Source organism: Tamandua tetradactyla, chromosome 14 (genome assembly GCF_023851605.1).
Source record: "Tamandua tetradactyla isolate mTamTet1 chromosome 14, mTamTet1.pri, whole genome shotgun sequence".
Classification (NCBI taxonomy): Eukaryota; Metazoa; Chordata; class Mammalia; order Pilosa; family Myrmecophagidae; genus Tamandua; species Tamandua tetradactyla.
Window position 1 is genome coordinate 13,661,429 of NC_135340.1, and position 17,293 is coordinate 13,678,721.

The following is a 17,293-nucleotide window of genomic DNA, read 5'->3' on the forward strand; positions in this document are numbered from 1 at the left end:
GTCACATCTCAACTGAAAGAACCTAACTGAAAAGTCCTACCCATAATAGGTCTGCAGCCACAAGAATAGATTAAAAGGACGTGGCCTTTTCTGGGTACAAACAGCAACAAACCACCATAGTCTCTTAGAATTAGCAACCTTTTTTTTTTTTTTCCAAAAAAAAATTCTCACTAAATATGAGAATCTCACTGCTATGCTGACCTCCCCACACTGCTCTGGGAAACATTACCGATCCTTAATATTATAAATCACACTAGAGCATGACATTGGGTCACATATGTGAAGCCAGAAAATCATCATCCAGGGGACAATATCTGCCCATCCCTAGCCTGATGTTAGACAGACTGAATTCCTTGTATCTCTATCCAGCATTTTAATTCAGATCACTCTGAGTTTAAAATCCAAATTTAGTGAAAAACTGTTTACTCGTTTTGTATTATTTACTTTTTGACTTTTGTAATGAATCTCTAGCTTTTAAATGTGAATTTGATTTTTGAAAATGGGCAAAAGCTATCTTGAACCAAGTCCACTGAATACATAAATATATAACGTGGCAGGGTGTAGACATCTCAAAATTGCCAATTCTGTGTGCAGTAAAGGAAAAGAATTCACAAAGTCTAGAAGTTCTCAGAAAGGAAAACTTGCCCCTTAATACAAACAGGTCCCTATAAGTCTGCCTTTATCCAGTGTTCAAGGGGAAGCTCATTTCTTCCCTCCCTCCCTGAATACTGCATGGTCTTTGCTATAAAATTAAGGAACAGAGAGTTAGGGTTGTTTAGCCCTTTACTCAAAAATATAAAGAGCAGACACTCAATAAGTTTCCTAGTTATTCTTAATAAAAAAATCTATAAAGACTTTCAGAAATTCTGGAACATTTGTACCTTCCCTCTGTTTACTATGTTATCCCTTGTTTTCTTTCTTCTATTCACTAAAAATTACATTGCATTACAAGGATGCAGAAGGAACAAGGTTTGTGGGAAGAGGGAAAACCAAGGGTAAACTGGGTGGTAGCAGCAGCCAAGAGGGGTACAAAAAGGTTTAGTCTCAGACCTGGTACAGGAAAGAAGAAAGAAAGAAAGAAAAACAAAGAAAGATAGAGATGGAGAGAAGGGAAGAGCTTTATTGAGGAGTGATGAGACATCAGTTCAGAGAGGATAAACTTCATGTACAAGTTTCCAGATATATTGATGGCAAACATTTGGGGAAACCGCACTAATTCCAGAAGTAATGTGTTTTTCAGAATGACTTTCTCCAAGAGGAGAATATGTGATCCAGTCTAAACCTGTGACATGACCCTGGGATTACACAGTATGAAATCACAAAGTTCCCAAAAGTCTCTGAAACTGCCTGTAGGCATACTCAAAAGAGTAGTTCCAAAAATATTTCATTGATTGGTTGATTGGTGGTTTTTGCAATGACAACTGCACTGAAAAATTATATGTACCTTAAGGTGAAAGAGGTAAGCATTATCTGTTTTAGGTTTCAACAATTACTGATTTGTAGTCCAGATGACCTAAATGTATTTTGGGAAATACTCTAAAGGAGATTTGGCAGTTGAAAATTCCATTTTCTAATATACTAATATATTTGAATAGCATTATTAAATGTGTTTAATTTGATACCTCTGAGTGTTTAAGATAATATGGAATAAAAGTATTTGAATCACAAGAAAATACAAATATGATTTTTATAAAATATTAAGTACCCTAGATAACACATTTCAAAATAGATCGCAAACCAAATATTGTTAGTAAAACAAATAGAGTTTTTGTAACTTTGCTTATCTTCACAATAATGAGATTCACTTTTTTGTGATGTATGGCCATCAGTCATTACTTCTAGTCCTCTAACCTACAGTTGTACTCGCTAGCTTACCCTTTGAGCACTTGTTCTAGTTTGCTAGCTGCCAGAACGCAACACACCAGAGACGATTGGCTTTTAATAAAAGGGGATTTATTTTGTTGGTTCTTCAGAGGAAAGGCAGCTAACTTTCCACTGAGGTTCTTTCTTACGTGGAAGGCACAGGATGGTCTCTGCTGGTCTTCTCTCCAGGCCCCTGGGTTCCAGCAACTTTCCCCGGGGTGATTCCTTTCTGCATCTCCAAAGGCCTGGGCTGAGCTGCGAGTGCTGAGATGAGGAATGCCGAGCTGCTTAGGCTGTGCTGTGTTGGGCTCTCTCATTTAAGCACCAGCCAATTAAGTCAAATGTCACTCATTGCAGCAGACACGCCTCCTAGCCGACTGCAGATGTAATTAGCAACAGATGAGGTTCACGTACCATTGGCTTGTGTCCGCAGCAACAGAACTAGGTATGCTCACCTGGCCAAGTTGACAACTGACTCTAACTAACACAGCACCCTAACTCCCCATTCAATCAAAACATTTTTGAAAACAAGGTCTATATCTACTAACTCATTTTGATCTTCTATCTATACCCAGCAGCATGCTCTTCAAATACTGGGAAGTTGATAAATGTTTTTCTAGAACTTAAAATTTAATCCTAGAAATGTGTATTTACTGTCTCTAAAAGTGTACTAACAATTTATCATCCGTGTGCCTAATGTAGGATGTCTGGTAATTAGAACATATTTTTCACAAATTTCTATAGTTTTTATCTTTAGCCCATCTGTTAGAAGATGCCATGAAAGCCCTTTCGAATTTTTCAGGAAACTTGTTTGCTTTTTTTTCAATGCTATGGCAAATTACTCAGCAGCTGAGTTAGGGAGTCAACCAAGCATTTGGTTGTAACATATCCTAAAAGTAACTTAGGCATATCCAATGCACTCTCATAAAAATCACTTATAACTCCTGTTCCGTACAGTTTCTCAGCATTAAACAGAGTTGTGCATTAGAGACGAGGTGGGGAACAGATGTGCATGTTCAGTAGAGGCTTGATGAGCCAGGCTAATGGTTCCTGCCCTGAAGTTCAAGTAAATGTTACAGATGCTAAACTCCCTGCTTCACATATTTCTAACCCGCAATGTTGGGGCAAGTGGGCAAAGAGACACAGGCATATTCACGTGCTTGGCCTCTGAAACAGTTCTGTCTTTATTTCTATTACAAAGTGTCAGTTATCTTCCCTTCCGCAATTTTGTTTCGAGACTGATAGAAATTGCCAGCTGGTAATTGTCATCAAAAGTTAAGGGAAAAGATGTCAGATCTTGAATTATTAAATTTATTACACTTTAACTCTCTGGGGAAAACAGTTAAATTACCTATATCAGATGTATTATCATTTATCTATGTTATTTTTATAATTTTTGTAGTTTATACTCAAATTTCCATCAGCGAGCAATTAAAATATCAACTTAAAACTTCCAGTAAAGAGACTGAAATTTTTCTTAATACTTAACTCTTGTAAACATTGGGGTCAAAATGAAGAAGGTGCACAAAATGTTTCTGAAGTATCTCATTAAATATGAATACTTTGCCAAAGTACCTACAACATAAGAAGAAATATGTTTTTGCTGTGCATTGTTAAATTTTCGATCTACAGATAGACATGCAGCATTTAACTATTAACTCTAAGGTGCTTCCCAGGAAAAATTGCTGAAATCATCTGAAAGATTTTAGATGGTCATTGTTTGAGCTCTTTCAGGTTTCAGATAGTTAGGAAACTAAAATTTTTCCAGTTCTACCATATCACAAAAGCTCAAATTTACCAAATTGCATTCATATTTGGATGTTTAATTCTTAATGTTAGCTTACTTGTCCTCTAAATAAGTGCTGTAATTCAGCTAATATACTTGGTCTGAATAATAATGAGAATATAATATTTCAAATTTCACACATATTGTTCATAGATAGTTCCCTTTGTTGGTCTTTGAGCTTGGCATTTATCATTTAGGTAGAGGCAAATTAAAAGCCCTTTCCTATTTGTGAAGGATTCTCCTTTGGGTGCAATACTGATGGGATAAACCATCCCATTTCCCACCACAGAAGCTTAAGGGGTGATAAAGTACCTCTCTCCCTCCATCCCTGGCAGCTGGGATGCAGGCGTGGGAACTATGCTTAGCCAATCAGATCCTCAATTTTCTTCCCTAAGACTTTTGACCTTGAGGAAGGAATCTGAAGATACAGGACAAGTTTAGAATCAGTCACTGTGGAGCTGGTGGTAGCAAGAGGCCATCAGAAGTCGTGTCTGACCACAGGGGTTCATCAGCAGTGGAGGCAGCCCCACATCCGACAAGACTTCAAGTGGCATGAAGTGCCCCAGGTTGTAATTTCTGCTACCGTGATCCCTGCCTGTTTTCTAAGCCAAGCTTTCCACCCTCTTTTTATTCTATTAGCTAATATATTTCTAACAAATTTCTTTCCTGCCTTAAAGTTATCTAGTCAATTTCTGTTACTGGCAACCACAAATCCTGAATGACATAGTCTTAGAAATGATTTAGGTTTTTGAGATCATCTGTCATAGTCTTTTCCTTTTCTTCATGCTTGAGTAACATTAAGGTGATTCTCAAACCCCTTGGTTTGACCATTTAGGAGTGACAGGCTCTACCCCAGTGAACTTAATAGCATAAACTTTGGACTTTGGATTTTCTATTTTAAGTATTCAAAGATCCTTTCACTCGTCATTGTACTTTCTACTTTCTAAACTGTGATCTTTCCATATCCTTTTTATACACTGTATATAAGAAGCATATATGAACTCGTTTTCTCAGTGTTTCTTTCTGTTTTAGTAGAGAGCTAAATATTATAGTTAACACCCTTCTCCTCTTAAGTAATTGAATTTTCTTGGTAATATTGGAATTTAACTCCACTGTTACTCTCTGGTTTTTTCCCTCAACATTTCCATGAACTCTATTGCAATAGCTTTATGTTTAATTGATCTTCATGATTTCTACCTCATTTTTGCAGTAATATAATTGTCATTAAAATAGCATTTCCTAAATAATGTTCTACCAAAGTTTCTATGAATACGTATAGAACACTGAGTTAACCAAACAACAAAAATGTTAAGCCGGTTGTTCTCTGTAGCACTTCTCAGAGACCATATGACCTACAAAGCCTAAAATACTGACTGTCTAGCTCATTGCAGAAAAAGCTTGTCAACTTCTGTATTACGGATAAAGTCTAAATGTCATATCAAATAAAAGAAGCCTCTTTACAACCTAGCCAGTGCCTACCTATCCAGACCAATTTCCTACACTCCACTTCCTCTGTCTGAAACCCAAAAGAACTATTTGAAATTATACTCTTTCATGTTTCCATGTTTTTACATATGGTACTCTCTTTTTCTCCATAGTCCCCTTTCCCCCTCCCCTAATTCCTGTCAAATTTCTTCCCCTTTTTCAAGACTCAAAGTGTTCAAGCTTCAGATCGTGCTGACCTTAAAATGAGATTGCTTTGACAAAACAGTCATCACTCTCTCTCCTCTGTGATTTCATTGCACTGTTAGGTTACTTATCACATCGAATTATTAATGTTTGATGATTACTTTTCTCATAAAAATTGTGTGAATTCCTTAGGGACAGAAATGTTACTTTCTGTGTATCCCCAGTGCATAACATAATGACTGATACTCAATATAATCAATATTCAATAGAAATGGAAGAAAAATGGAGAAAAAAGGAAGGAAAGAGAAAGGGAGGGAGACAGGAAGGAAAGAGAAAAGGGAAAGAGAAAGGGAGGGAGAAAAGGGAAAGGCAGGGAGAGAAGAAAAGGAAATGGAGAGGGAGAGGCAAAGAAAATTTCTTCTGTTTCAGAATAAAGTTCATTTGCCAGTACAAAAATTCCACTCACCCAGAATTTAATTCTGCTCTGAAAAGTTGATTTATGATTAGAAAACTCACAGGTGGCTCTTTAGATATTAAAGACTATTAAAGGTATTTTTAAAATATAGACCTACTTAACATCTGTTGGCAAAAATATACTTGTAATGCAACATTTTTTGATGATGATTTAAGTTTTATTTTTCTTCATACATTATGACTTGTATCAAATTTTTTTTTTCAAATACTTATATTTTGCCTTAAATCTTATTAAAAATACATTGGAATCTTCTTATGGATTCTATATTTAATCTGTGGTGCTTAATAGTTTAGATTGCATACCATTCTTAAATTTATTTTATACACATTTTGACATGGGAACTAAAATAGACTGTTGATCAATTTTTAACAAATTTGCAAAATAGTTTTTCTCTTTGTAGGAGATATTGGATAATCAAAGAGCAAAATTTGGGAGGCTTTTTTTTCTATAACAACAAATACATTTAAATTCCATTTCAAAAGGAGATTTCTCCTGGTTTACCAACTTCAAAACACTATATTTTGGGCTTTTCTCAAAGAAACCATTTAACCAGATATTTGAGGGCTCTTGTGCACACATTTGTGCCTTCAGAGATAAATTTATTTACTACATTTACTGGAAAACAGCCTTTCTACAAGTGGCATGTAAATTTTATGCTGGAAACTTCTCATAAATTTTTTCTCTAAAAAAGTTTTAGTGCTATATTAATTATTTAAATTATGGCTTAATGTAGCCCAGCATTTTGATAAAGTTTCCAAATATCCCTTATCTAAAAGATCACTTTGATATAGCAGAAACATTACCTCATGGGCAAATAATAGCAATGTCCAAAATTGTGCATAAATCGGAGGAAACTACTCAGCATTTCTGTATGACTACACATGATCTGCCTACTTAACATGCATTGCTCCAGAGAAGCATCTTAAGACTCATGGGTTCATAGCTCAGGGGAGGCCTCTTTTTAGCTTATTTTTCAGACCTTAGTAATGAACAGGAATATTTACATGCAGATCAGAGCATAACATGGTAATCATAAAACCTATTTAATGGGAAAATACCAGACATTTATGCATCTGGCATAAATGTTGAAAAAACATGTTTTCCTGACTGAAAACTCAAATACAGTATTTTTTTATTGAAACTTAGGTACTTGGAAACCACAAGTTGATTCATAATCCAAAAAAGTTTATCATCTAATAATGGGAGATACTAGAATGTCAAAAACCTTTTGCTCATTTCTGAATTGTATCTCACCAAACTAGGAAGAAGTACTCGCAGAAGTTTGCCAGAGGAGGCAGGAAAAGGAAACAAATCACAGAAGTCTATCACTTCCTTTGAGAAGTCAGATATATGAAAACACTTGGTAAACTAGCTTGCTCTTAATTCAAATGACTAACAGACCCCTTGGCCTTTCTCACATTACTGAATCTTCTCACAAGGATATAGTACTGAAATTCTATAAGACAGAATTGTTAAAGTAGTGATTTACAAGAGGGGTGTGTGTGTGTGTGTGTGTGTTTGTGTCTACACTGGACATCTGTGCACTCTCAATTTGCATGTCTGTGGTAGTGCTGTCAAATGCCCCGAGTTCCACAGCTCTCAGGAGTGATGAACTGCAATTCTGTGGGTTTGCAATCAATGCTATGCTTGTAGTTTGGTTCATTTGTTCAACAAATACATTTAAGTCCTTTCAAAAAAATATCCTTAATACTAGGCTGCGTCATTTCTCAGAAGACATACAAATTGTATTCCTTATAGAAGACACTTATCTGAACCTTAAAAGGACTAAATAAATGGATTTTATACTTGGTTAAAGCAAAAGGAAATAATTCTAGTAAACTTCCAGCAGTATCCCCATTAGGTTGACAAGATAGTCTATCCTCCTGTTAGAAAGTATTTCTTCATTAGTGGTGATGGTGCAGGCAATGGAACATGTCCAGCTAGGTGCCAGTGCAGTAATGAGAAACAATGAGTCATCACCGGAACTTTGCAAAGAAGCAGATTTTGCAATTAAACCTATTTTGTTGAAGAGAAAAGAACATCAGGAGAAACTGGCTCTGCTTTACAATATCTGTGAAATTGTCTTCTGGAACAAAATCACAAAACAGCTAATATATTATAAAAACTGTTTCCATATAACAAAATTACTATGTATTCACTTGCTAATAGCCATTTATTTAGTTAATAAATACTTATTGGGTACCATCCCGTGCAGGCCATGCTTAGCACATACAGCAATTACATTGCAATTCCTTACTTCAGGAAGTTAAAAATTAGAAAAATGTCATGTGACACAACAGAGCTATGGATAAAAATCATTGATATTAGGAAGAAAAATAAATGAGAGTATCAGACAAAAAAATGGGAATAAAGGTAAAGTAGAAGAAAGAACATAAATAATATTATTTAATGCAAACTTGAGAAGGCCCGAGGCTTAGAATTGAATTTCTGGCCACCAAAATGGCAGGCAGAGAGAAACAGAGAGACAGACAGAGAAATGGTTTTTTCCCCCTTACTTTTGCCTGATCCTGCTCACTCATTTGCTAATCCTCTACAGAGACTCCTGGACAGATTTCATCCACCTTCACTTCCTTTAAACAGGCAATATGATTTCCAGCAGTATATTCAAATATAATAGCAAATTCACCTACAAGGAAAACCATCAGTTTATTGGAAAGAGATTTTACTTCTACGTACAAAGGTTTATAGTAAAATGAACTCAAATAGAATTCATGACCACCAAAAGAATAGTTTGAATCACCTAAACTCAATTCACTTGTTGTATACATTAATGCTTACATTCATGCAATATAATTTTTTAAGTTTCTCTGTTTATTCAGTCTGTTTCTAGCCGCATAACATATTTTCCAAAGTTCAGGATGTAGTCAGCAAATAGATAATTATCCATGGAGACCTAGCAATATACAAAGAAGCTGTGTCCAGACTACTATAGACTTAGCCTCAAAAGGGATTTAAATCTAAAGCAATTGTCTATTTTCAACATCAAGTTATCCTAACTAGAAATCATTCTGTCTTTCAAGAAGCTGTGAAAGATTCTTCTACCGGTACTCTATGACCAACAGACCAACTTGATAATTAAGCCATTTATAATTAAACCATTGATTTAGACTTCTCAATGCAAGAATTTTCATGTTTGATTACTTCTTTAAAATATACTGTGCTGGTCTGAAAGTGTTATGTGCCCAAGAAAGCCATGTTTTAATCCTGAGTCAATCTTATGGGGGCAATTGTTTCTTTTAATCCTAATTCAATTGTAGGGCAGAAATTTCTGATTAGAATATCTCCACGGAGATGTGGCATGCCCAAATGTGGGTGTGACCTTTGATTAGATGGAGATGTGATGCCACCCATTCCAGGTGGGTCTTCCTTAGTCTACTGGAATCCTTTAAAAGAGAAAACATTTTGGAGAGAGTCAGAAATGGCGGAAACAAAAGAGCCAACAGAAACTTCAGAGTAGAGCTGACACAGATGCCGACACTTGGAGAACAGAAACACGGATGTTTGGAGATGCCTAGAGCCCAGAAGACATCACCATGAGATGTTAAGCAGGTCAGCAACTGGAGAGAGCCATGGGAATCCAAGAGATGAAAGCCAGCCCCAGAGAAGCAAAGTGAGGAGCCCCCCAGAGGAACAGAGGCTAAAAGCAAAGGAGCCCAGGAACAAGGAACCAGAAGATGCCAGTTATGTGACTTCCCAGCTGACAAAGGTGTTCTAGACCCATTGGCCTTTCTTGAGTAAAGGTAATCTCTTTTGGGTGCCTTAATTTGGACACTTTCACCACCTTAGAACTGTAAACTTGTAATTTACTAAATTCCCTTTTTAAAAGCCATTCCATTTCTGGTCTATTGCATTCTGGCAGCTTACAAACTAACATTATACTTTAATTGAGACTTCTGGGGCAACTTAAATTCTCCTCAACAGTCAGGATAGAGTTAAACCAACTGATTGTGAAACATCTATCTGTGTCTTCATAGGCAATATAGTTCTCCTTCTAGTTAGACACATTACCGCTATAAAGCTGGGCTGAGCAAAGCATCCAAGCTACGAAAGAATAACCTATTAGCTTTTCTGTTGAGTCTGGAGGGACATTTTATTTAGTGGGATGTTATCTCCAAATTCACCAGATTTTTTTGGTGCTCTAATACTCAATTTCAAACATTTAGAATTTGAAACCTCTCTCTCCCTATAGAACCACCTTTTAACTAAGAATACATCAACTAGCAGAGAGAGCATCTGTGCAGTAGAGCAGCACTCAATGTAAATGCTTAAATCTTATCACAGCCCCCTGCTGGAGAGGGTGTTGGACAAGCTGGAATCTTAGGAGTCCCAAACAATGTTGTCCCTTTACCCTGGGATCTGAACCAAAGAAAATAAGACAAATGGTTGAGGCAGATGGGAGTATAAAACTTCATCCTTGTCACTGATAAAGGCTGAGTTGTACGACAGAGCTCTGTTTGAGAGCTGAGTATACCCGAAAACTCCCTGCCTGACACTGTCATTCCCTACCACCTCTGCCACCAATCTGGACCTTGGGAGAGATGACCCAAAGGAAGCTGGAGTCTACAGAGCAGAAATATTTGCACAAAACACTGTTTCCTCTGGTCTAGAGTGGAGAAGGAAATTTAAAAACCTAAGCTCTTTTCACTTTGAAGTAGGAATAGGTTAGCTCCTGACAATTGAGATATGTGTGTTAACACCGTTTTGTGCCAGTCAGATTAATTAATCAGCTCCCAATCAGGGCGAGTTAGGGATGGAACCAAAGACCAGGTCTGTTGAAGGGAAAATCCCTCCTCAGTGAAACTGGGAAAGTGAAGAAGTACCTCAAGTTGCAGTTCATAAGAACATCCAGTAGTTTTCTGTCTGGCAAAGCGGGTCCCTTCATTCCACAGCACCACACAGGCCTTAATGGGGAAACTTACAACCAACAGTCAGAAAAGGGACGAGAAAACACAAGTACTCCATCCTACCATCTACCACTGAGTAGCGGGTCCAGGCCAGCGTGCTCTGTTGCACATAAACATGCTTTTATGTTCTAGGGCAAGGGTCCCTACCCCCACCCACCATGCCCTCTTCTCTTGTAGGGAAACCATAAGAACAACCTTTTAGGGCATCAACTAGTTGGGAAAGACAGCTACCCAGCACATAGAGACCACGGGTTCAAATGCAGCTTCTCCTGACAAAGGAGAGGAAATCACCAGGCCTACGAGATGCTAAATTTGGGTGCAGCTGCTCCTGCTGAGTGAAAGGGGAATCACTGGTCCTAGCTGGCTCATTGTCAAAACTAGCCAGTGACCTCATGAGGTCATCTAAAAATTCCATATATCATATCACAATTCCTTTATTAAAGAGTATAAACAAGAAGAGAAAGTTCATTTTCCCCACTATTACAATTTCCAAATAATCTGAAATAGAGAAATGCTCAAATAAATGTTTAAAACATACTTGATAGAACAGCATTTAATAGTAATGAGTTCTTAAAAAAAAAAAAAGAAAGGAGAGGCAATGCCTTGTTATCAATTGAAATTGGTTTCTGAATTATTTACAATGAATTGTCCTACATACATTAAGAAACTTGGCATCAGTGAACTGATAGATTCAACTCCGCTCCAACTGAACACGATGGCATGAGAATTCTCAGAGGGAAATGAGCTTGAAACAGGGAGATCTTGACACTTTCATCACAATATAGTACTTCAATGGAAAGATAAAAATCTGGCACCTCTTCAGATAAATCAATTTCTAGTGGTCTAATCGAGATGTGTTTCAGAAACAATGTATATAACATTAGAAGGGAAATTTCCTGTTAGTGAATGGTGGACACTCATTGACTAATAATGAATTCTCATTATTACCCCTCAGTGGAAATACATTTTAATAGTATAATAACTTCTTCAACTAATTAATTCCACAATTGTTTATCACAGTGCAACAGCTGCCAAAGCAGGCTAATAGTTTAGTAAAATGTAGGGCTCATTCACTTTCACACAACAGTGAGCCGCTTGGACTTTCTTATGGAATCATAGCAATACCACTCAGATGTCCTTTCAATTATGCAAACTAGAAAACCAGAGAGCAGGGTGGTCCAGAAATGACAGCTCCACAAAGAGAAATTCAAAGCAACTTCTGATGTCCCTCTACCCCCTTATTTTTTGTTTTTACCTGCCTTGATTTTTTTTATTTCTTCCTTTTATTGTATTCATTCTACTTTACTTTCATCCTTTTCCCTACATTTTTTTTTCTTCTCCCTCCCGTCCATTCCTTACATCCATCGAGGATTCCAGAAGTACAACCACATAATATGGTGAATTAATAAGAGACAACTGATGGTGTCAGCATCCCCTTTACTACAAGGTGAAAAGAAGCCCTTGTATGAGAGAATATGTGAAATCTCCCAAATATATGGAAATTGAAAGAGATCCTCAGAGGGTTGCTCAGAAAAGAGTTGGGGAAGCCAGAAGAAATACCAAAGCAAATACTGTGTATACATTTTTTTTTTGCAATCTGTTGTTGCTTTAAAATAAAAAATAAAAAACAGGGCCCTACCATACCCTTTGTCACTGTCTACCACTGGGCCGAGGAAGCGCCTCGGCAGGAACAGGGGAATGTTGTGTCCAGTGTCAAAATCAAAACTTACGAAATGCATTTAAAATCCAGGAAACCATTCATAATCACTGTATCCTTACAAAACCTCAGACAAATTTAACCTTATAATAACATTTTGCATTTCATATGCCTGAAAGAAAAGCTAATAAAGTCACTGCTAAATTATTTAGATGTATAGATGTAATTTTGTCATTTTACAATGCTAACCATTAATTTGCAACTTATTATCTATAAATGTTTCAAAGGCTCTTGACCATCTAAAAGGCAAAAGGTGTCTTTAAAAATGGTACATAAAAGTAAACTATTACATTTATCTGCATTTTAAGAATTCTTATCTTTCTTTCCAAGCATGTTAGGAAATGTATGAACAGTGATAATAGCACAAAAGAACAAAAAAATATATTTTGTCTGTTAACTTTTATGAAATCTTCCATTTATACTGTACTATTCTAAAGGTCCCTGTTGTTCTGGAAGGAGAAACTCATATTTGAGAACTAAATTTCCCACTGAGCTTCTTCTTTTTTTCATTTACATAGAATGATTTGACGAGCAAATGCTAAGACGTTCCTAGATGTTGCAGATAGCTGCTGCCTATAATGAGCAGAGCAGCAGGAAAATTGTTCTCCAAAGGTCTTGAAGACTTGGACCTTAAATATATCAAAGGCAACCGGTATGAACCAAAGTATATAGATTTATCTCAAGTGTTCTGCATTGTATAAGATTTTTGGAAATTCTGGGGACATGGACATAAGTCCCAAAACATGACCAATATTTACTTTCTTATCTCCTTGAAAAGTCAGAGATTAAAGTCTGAATTCATTTGATTTAGAAAATTGAGCAATGTGATAATTCTTAAACAAAAATTATGAATAAAATTTATATACATCATTTCAAACGTAACTATAAGTGCTAAAGCATCTAGTCACAGCAATGAATAAATGAATTCAGTAGCCTGTACAGTGTCCATAGCTGCATTCTATGGCATACACAAGTGTTGACAAATCAATTGAATCATATGAATCAATGGACAGAATCGTTTATAGTCTTCCAATCACACCCTTCGGAATCTCCCTTTCCCACCTCTTAAAATCTAAGCCAGAGTCTGAACATCTTCAGCCACTAAAATTTCCAATCATTCCCAAATGTAAAATTCTCCCATTTCATATCCAATAAACTCTCCCCACCCTTAACTCAGGCTCATTGTATATTTCCTTCCCACCTCCCTTTTCTGGTTCTAGATTCTCCTTTGTTGAAGCAGGAAGGAGGGCTTAGAGAAAAGTTTGAAAAGTATTGCTACTATTTTGTGAGCCTTCTCTTAACCAGAGATATTTCTTGTATGGTGGGTATTGAGAAGCTTGCTTTCTAAATCTATATCAGTTTACATTATCCAGAGAAAAAGAACCAAAAGGGTATACATATATATTCATATACATATTTACATGCTTATGTGTAATGGTAGTCTTTTCTTATCCAGAGATGCCCTCTATAGATGGACACTGGAAGGCTTGCTTTCTTGCAGGAGCTCTTTCATTCCATTCTGCCCTACTGCATAGCCTTCTGATGAGGAAACATCTGTTCTGGTTAGTTCTTCCAACCCTACCTCAAATGCCATCTCCACTGATCTAACACATCTGGCTCCTTTGCACAAGGTGGCACAACATAAAATTACACCTGCATGTCTCTCAAATGGATGCACAAGTTCTCTGCCTTCTAGTCATTCTCAACTGCCTCCCCAATCCCTACTGAGTAGATAACCATGGAGCAGATCAGTAAGTCTGACAAAAGAAAAACATCTAACCCACAACTGAGATACCAGGATCACCCTCTTCCAGATCCCCCTAATTCCTGTGAAGGATTCTCTTGGAGCCCATTTTTCTTAGCTTGTGAAGGGATGGCCAAGAGGAGGGATATTCCATAGCATTCCATGCTAGGTCAGGAAGTCAAACCCACAATACTATCCTCAAATCCCATAACTCTTGCTTATATGAACTGGAATTGATGGATAGAGCAGCAGGACCAATTCTAATGTCTCTTTTCATGTAATTCATTTTACCACTTGTTTGTACCTTTAAAGAAAAGTTGTTTAGTCTATGTTATCTCTTAATAGACTCCAGAGGAGGCTCTCATAGATTATCAATGGTTCTTTATAGAGTGTGAAGTCACTCCTATTAGTTTCCTGTTTTGGAGTTTTAGTAAACATTCCAAAAGAAGAAAAGTTTTGTTCCACAGCCTGTTACACACAGTTAACCAAAATTTGGGGAAGATGAGAATTCTTTCATGCTGCACAAATCTCAGAAATACAATTTTCCTTTATAAAAGCAAGGAAATATATAAAACAATTTACTTCATTGAAAAAGACATTTTCTAGAGGTCACTGGAAGTTAGCAGTCATCCTTAGTGAAGGGCCACAATTTCATCTTTTCCATTTGTTCAAGTCTTCATAAAAGCAAACAGAAACATTTTCATGACTGTAGAACCTGCATCCTCTTTGGTAAGAAAAAAAATGAAATAAAAATAGGAACTCTTCCTTGAGAAGTTTTTATAATTGTTTTTTTCATTAGCCATTTTCTTTTGCATTCCCTGCAATTATTTCAAACCTTTCTTCTATCTCTTAAATTCAATTTTAAATTTATTCTTTCATTGCTACTTCTAAGTTTTTTATTAGACCAGTAATAATGGTATTTTGATTCTCAAGTTGTTCTCTTATTTCAGCACTCTCCCTTTTCATTCTAGTATACTTTTTTTTTTTTGCATGGGCAGTCACTGGGACTTGAATCTAGCATACTCTTTAATCATCTCATCTTTGAGCCTTGGTTTTAATAAATTCACATTTTTGGTAAGTTTCTCAATAGAGTGGATCATCAAAAATCTGCTTTCTGGGTAATGCTTTCATTTAGACTGTGCTCTTCTGTGATTTGCATACTAGGTTCCTTCCCTCTTTTCCTCTTGGTAGGTGTGCATAGGTTTTTGTTTGTTTGGGGAGTTTGCCATAGCTACAGTTCTTTCTTTCTTTATTTATTTTTGCATGGGCAGGCACCAGGAATCAAACCTGGGTCTCTGGCATTGTAGGCGAGAACTCTGCCACTGAGTCACCATCGCACTGTCCTACAGTTCTTTTTCTATTTTATTTTATCTTGATCTTGCTTAAAGAGGACAGCTCTGTCCAAAACTTCTGTTTGCTCTGACATTATATGTATGTGTGAATTCTACTGATTTTCATTCTACCAAATCTGAGATAGTTGGTCTTTCAGGTTCTATCCACATTTCTACTGCCTAGGCTCATGGGACTAGATGAGCGGTTGTCTTAACAGGAACCAACTGCAGCCCTTGCTAGGAGACCTCAAGCTCTGATCTTTCTAATAGCTCCGATGTCTAGCAGTTTTCTGTTTCCCCAGGCTTAGGACTGTTGCATCAATTTAGCACCATTCTCTAAAATGGAAAGACCCAGGGTTATTCCTACCTCTCTAGAGGTACTATAATGATATTTAGGGGCTTTATTCTCAGGGATTTTCTTCCTTAATTTCCTCAGTCAGAGCTTGGATACAACTATTTGGGGTGTGCAAATCTCAATACAGAACTTCCTCCCTGGTGTCCAAATTCTGGCTCTTCTACTCATAAGTGCCGAAACTTGACCTCTAATAAAACTCATTTTCACTACAGACTCAAGGACCAGTTCGGGCAAGTGAAGGGAGAAAGCAGAAAGATTTAAAAACAGATTAAGAATCTGAAATGTGCCATGTACTTCGTATATTAGTTAATTAAATTTAAATTATTATACTATCAACTATAGTCCACAGTTACATAAAGTTTACTTTTTGTGTTGTACAATCCTCTGGGTTGTTTTGGTTTATTTATTTATTTTTTTTAGTTTTTAGTTATGTATATTATATATAATACATATTTATATTATAATATATATTTATATTATTATATATTATATCTAGTTATATATATAATATATGTATTACACATATATATATTACATATATATATAACTAAAATTTCCACTTTCAACCACAAAAAAAATGTATATTTCAGTTTTATGAATTACATTCGCAATGTTGTGCTACCATCATCACCACCCATTTTCAACACTATTCCACCACCCCAAACAGGAACTCTGTTCCAGCTAAACATTAACTTCCCATTCCTTACTGTTCTGGCTTGCTAGCTGCCGGAATGCAATATACCAGGAACTGAGTGGTTTTTAACAAGGAGAATTTAATAAGTTGCTAATTTGCAGTTTCTAAGGCCAAGAAAATGTCCCAGTGAAAGCAGATCTATAAAAAATATCCAAATAAGGTACCAACAAGAGGTTACCTTCACTCAAGAAAGGCCAATGAAGTTCAGCATTTCTCTCTAGCCTAAAAGGCACATACATGGTAAACATGGAGACGTCTCCCAGCTTTCCCTCTAGGCTTCTTGTTTCATGAAGCCGCCCCAGGGACATTTTCTTTCTTCAGCTCCAAAAGTCTCTGGCTGTGTGGGCTCTCTGGCTTGTGGCTCTGTTGCTCTCTCCAAAATGTTTCTTCTTTTAACGGATTCCAGTAAACTAATGAAGACCCACCTGTAATGGGTGGAGTCACATCTCCACCTAATCAAGGTTAATACCCACAACTGGATGAGTCATATCTCTGAGGAGATAATCAATTTTCCAAACTACAGTTTTAAATAGGGATTAGAAGAAATGGCTGCCTCCACAAGATTGGATTCGAATTAAAGTATGGCTTTTCTAGGGTGCATAATCCTTTCAAACCAGCAACCTACCATCATGACCTTGGGCCCTGGTAACCTATGTTATAGTTTCTGACTCCATGAATTTGCTTATACTAATTATTTCATATCAGTGATATCATACAATATTTTTCCTTTTGTGCCTAGATTATTGCAATCAACATGATGCTCCAAGGTTTATC

At 36.6% G+C, this 17,293-nt stretch overlaps 1 long non-coding RNA gene across 1 annotated transcript in view; it reads right to left on the reverse strand.

Moving 5' to 3' along the window:
* Positions 1-17,293, reverse strand: part of LOC143655603 (uncharacterized) — a 185,217-nt gene that overhangs the window by 156,815 nt on the left and 11,109 nt on the right. The gene's annotated exons all lie outside the window — the stretch shown is intronic.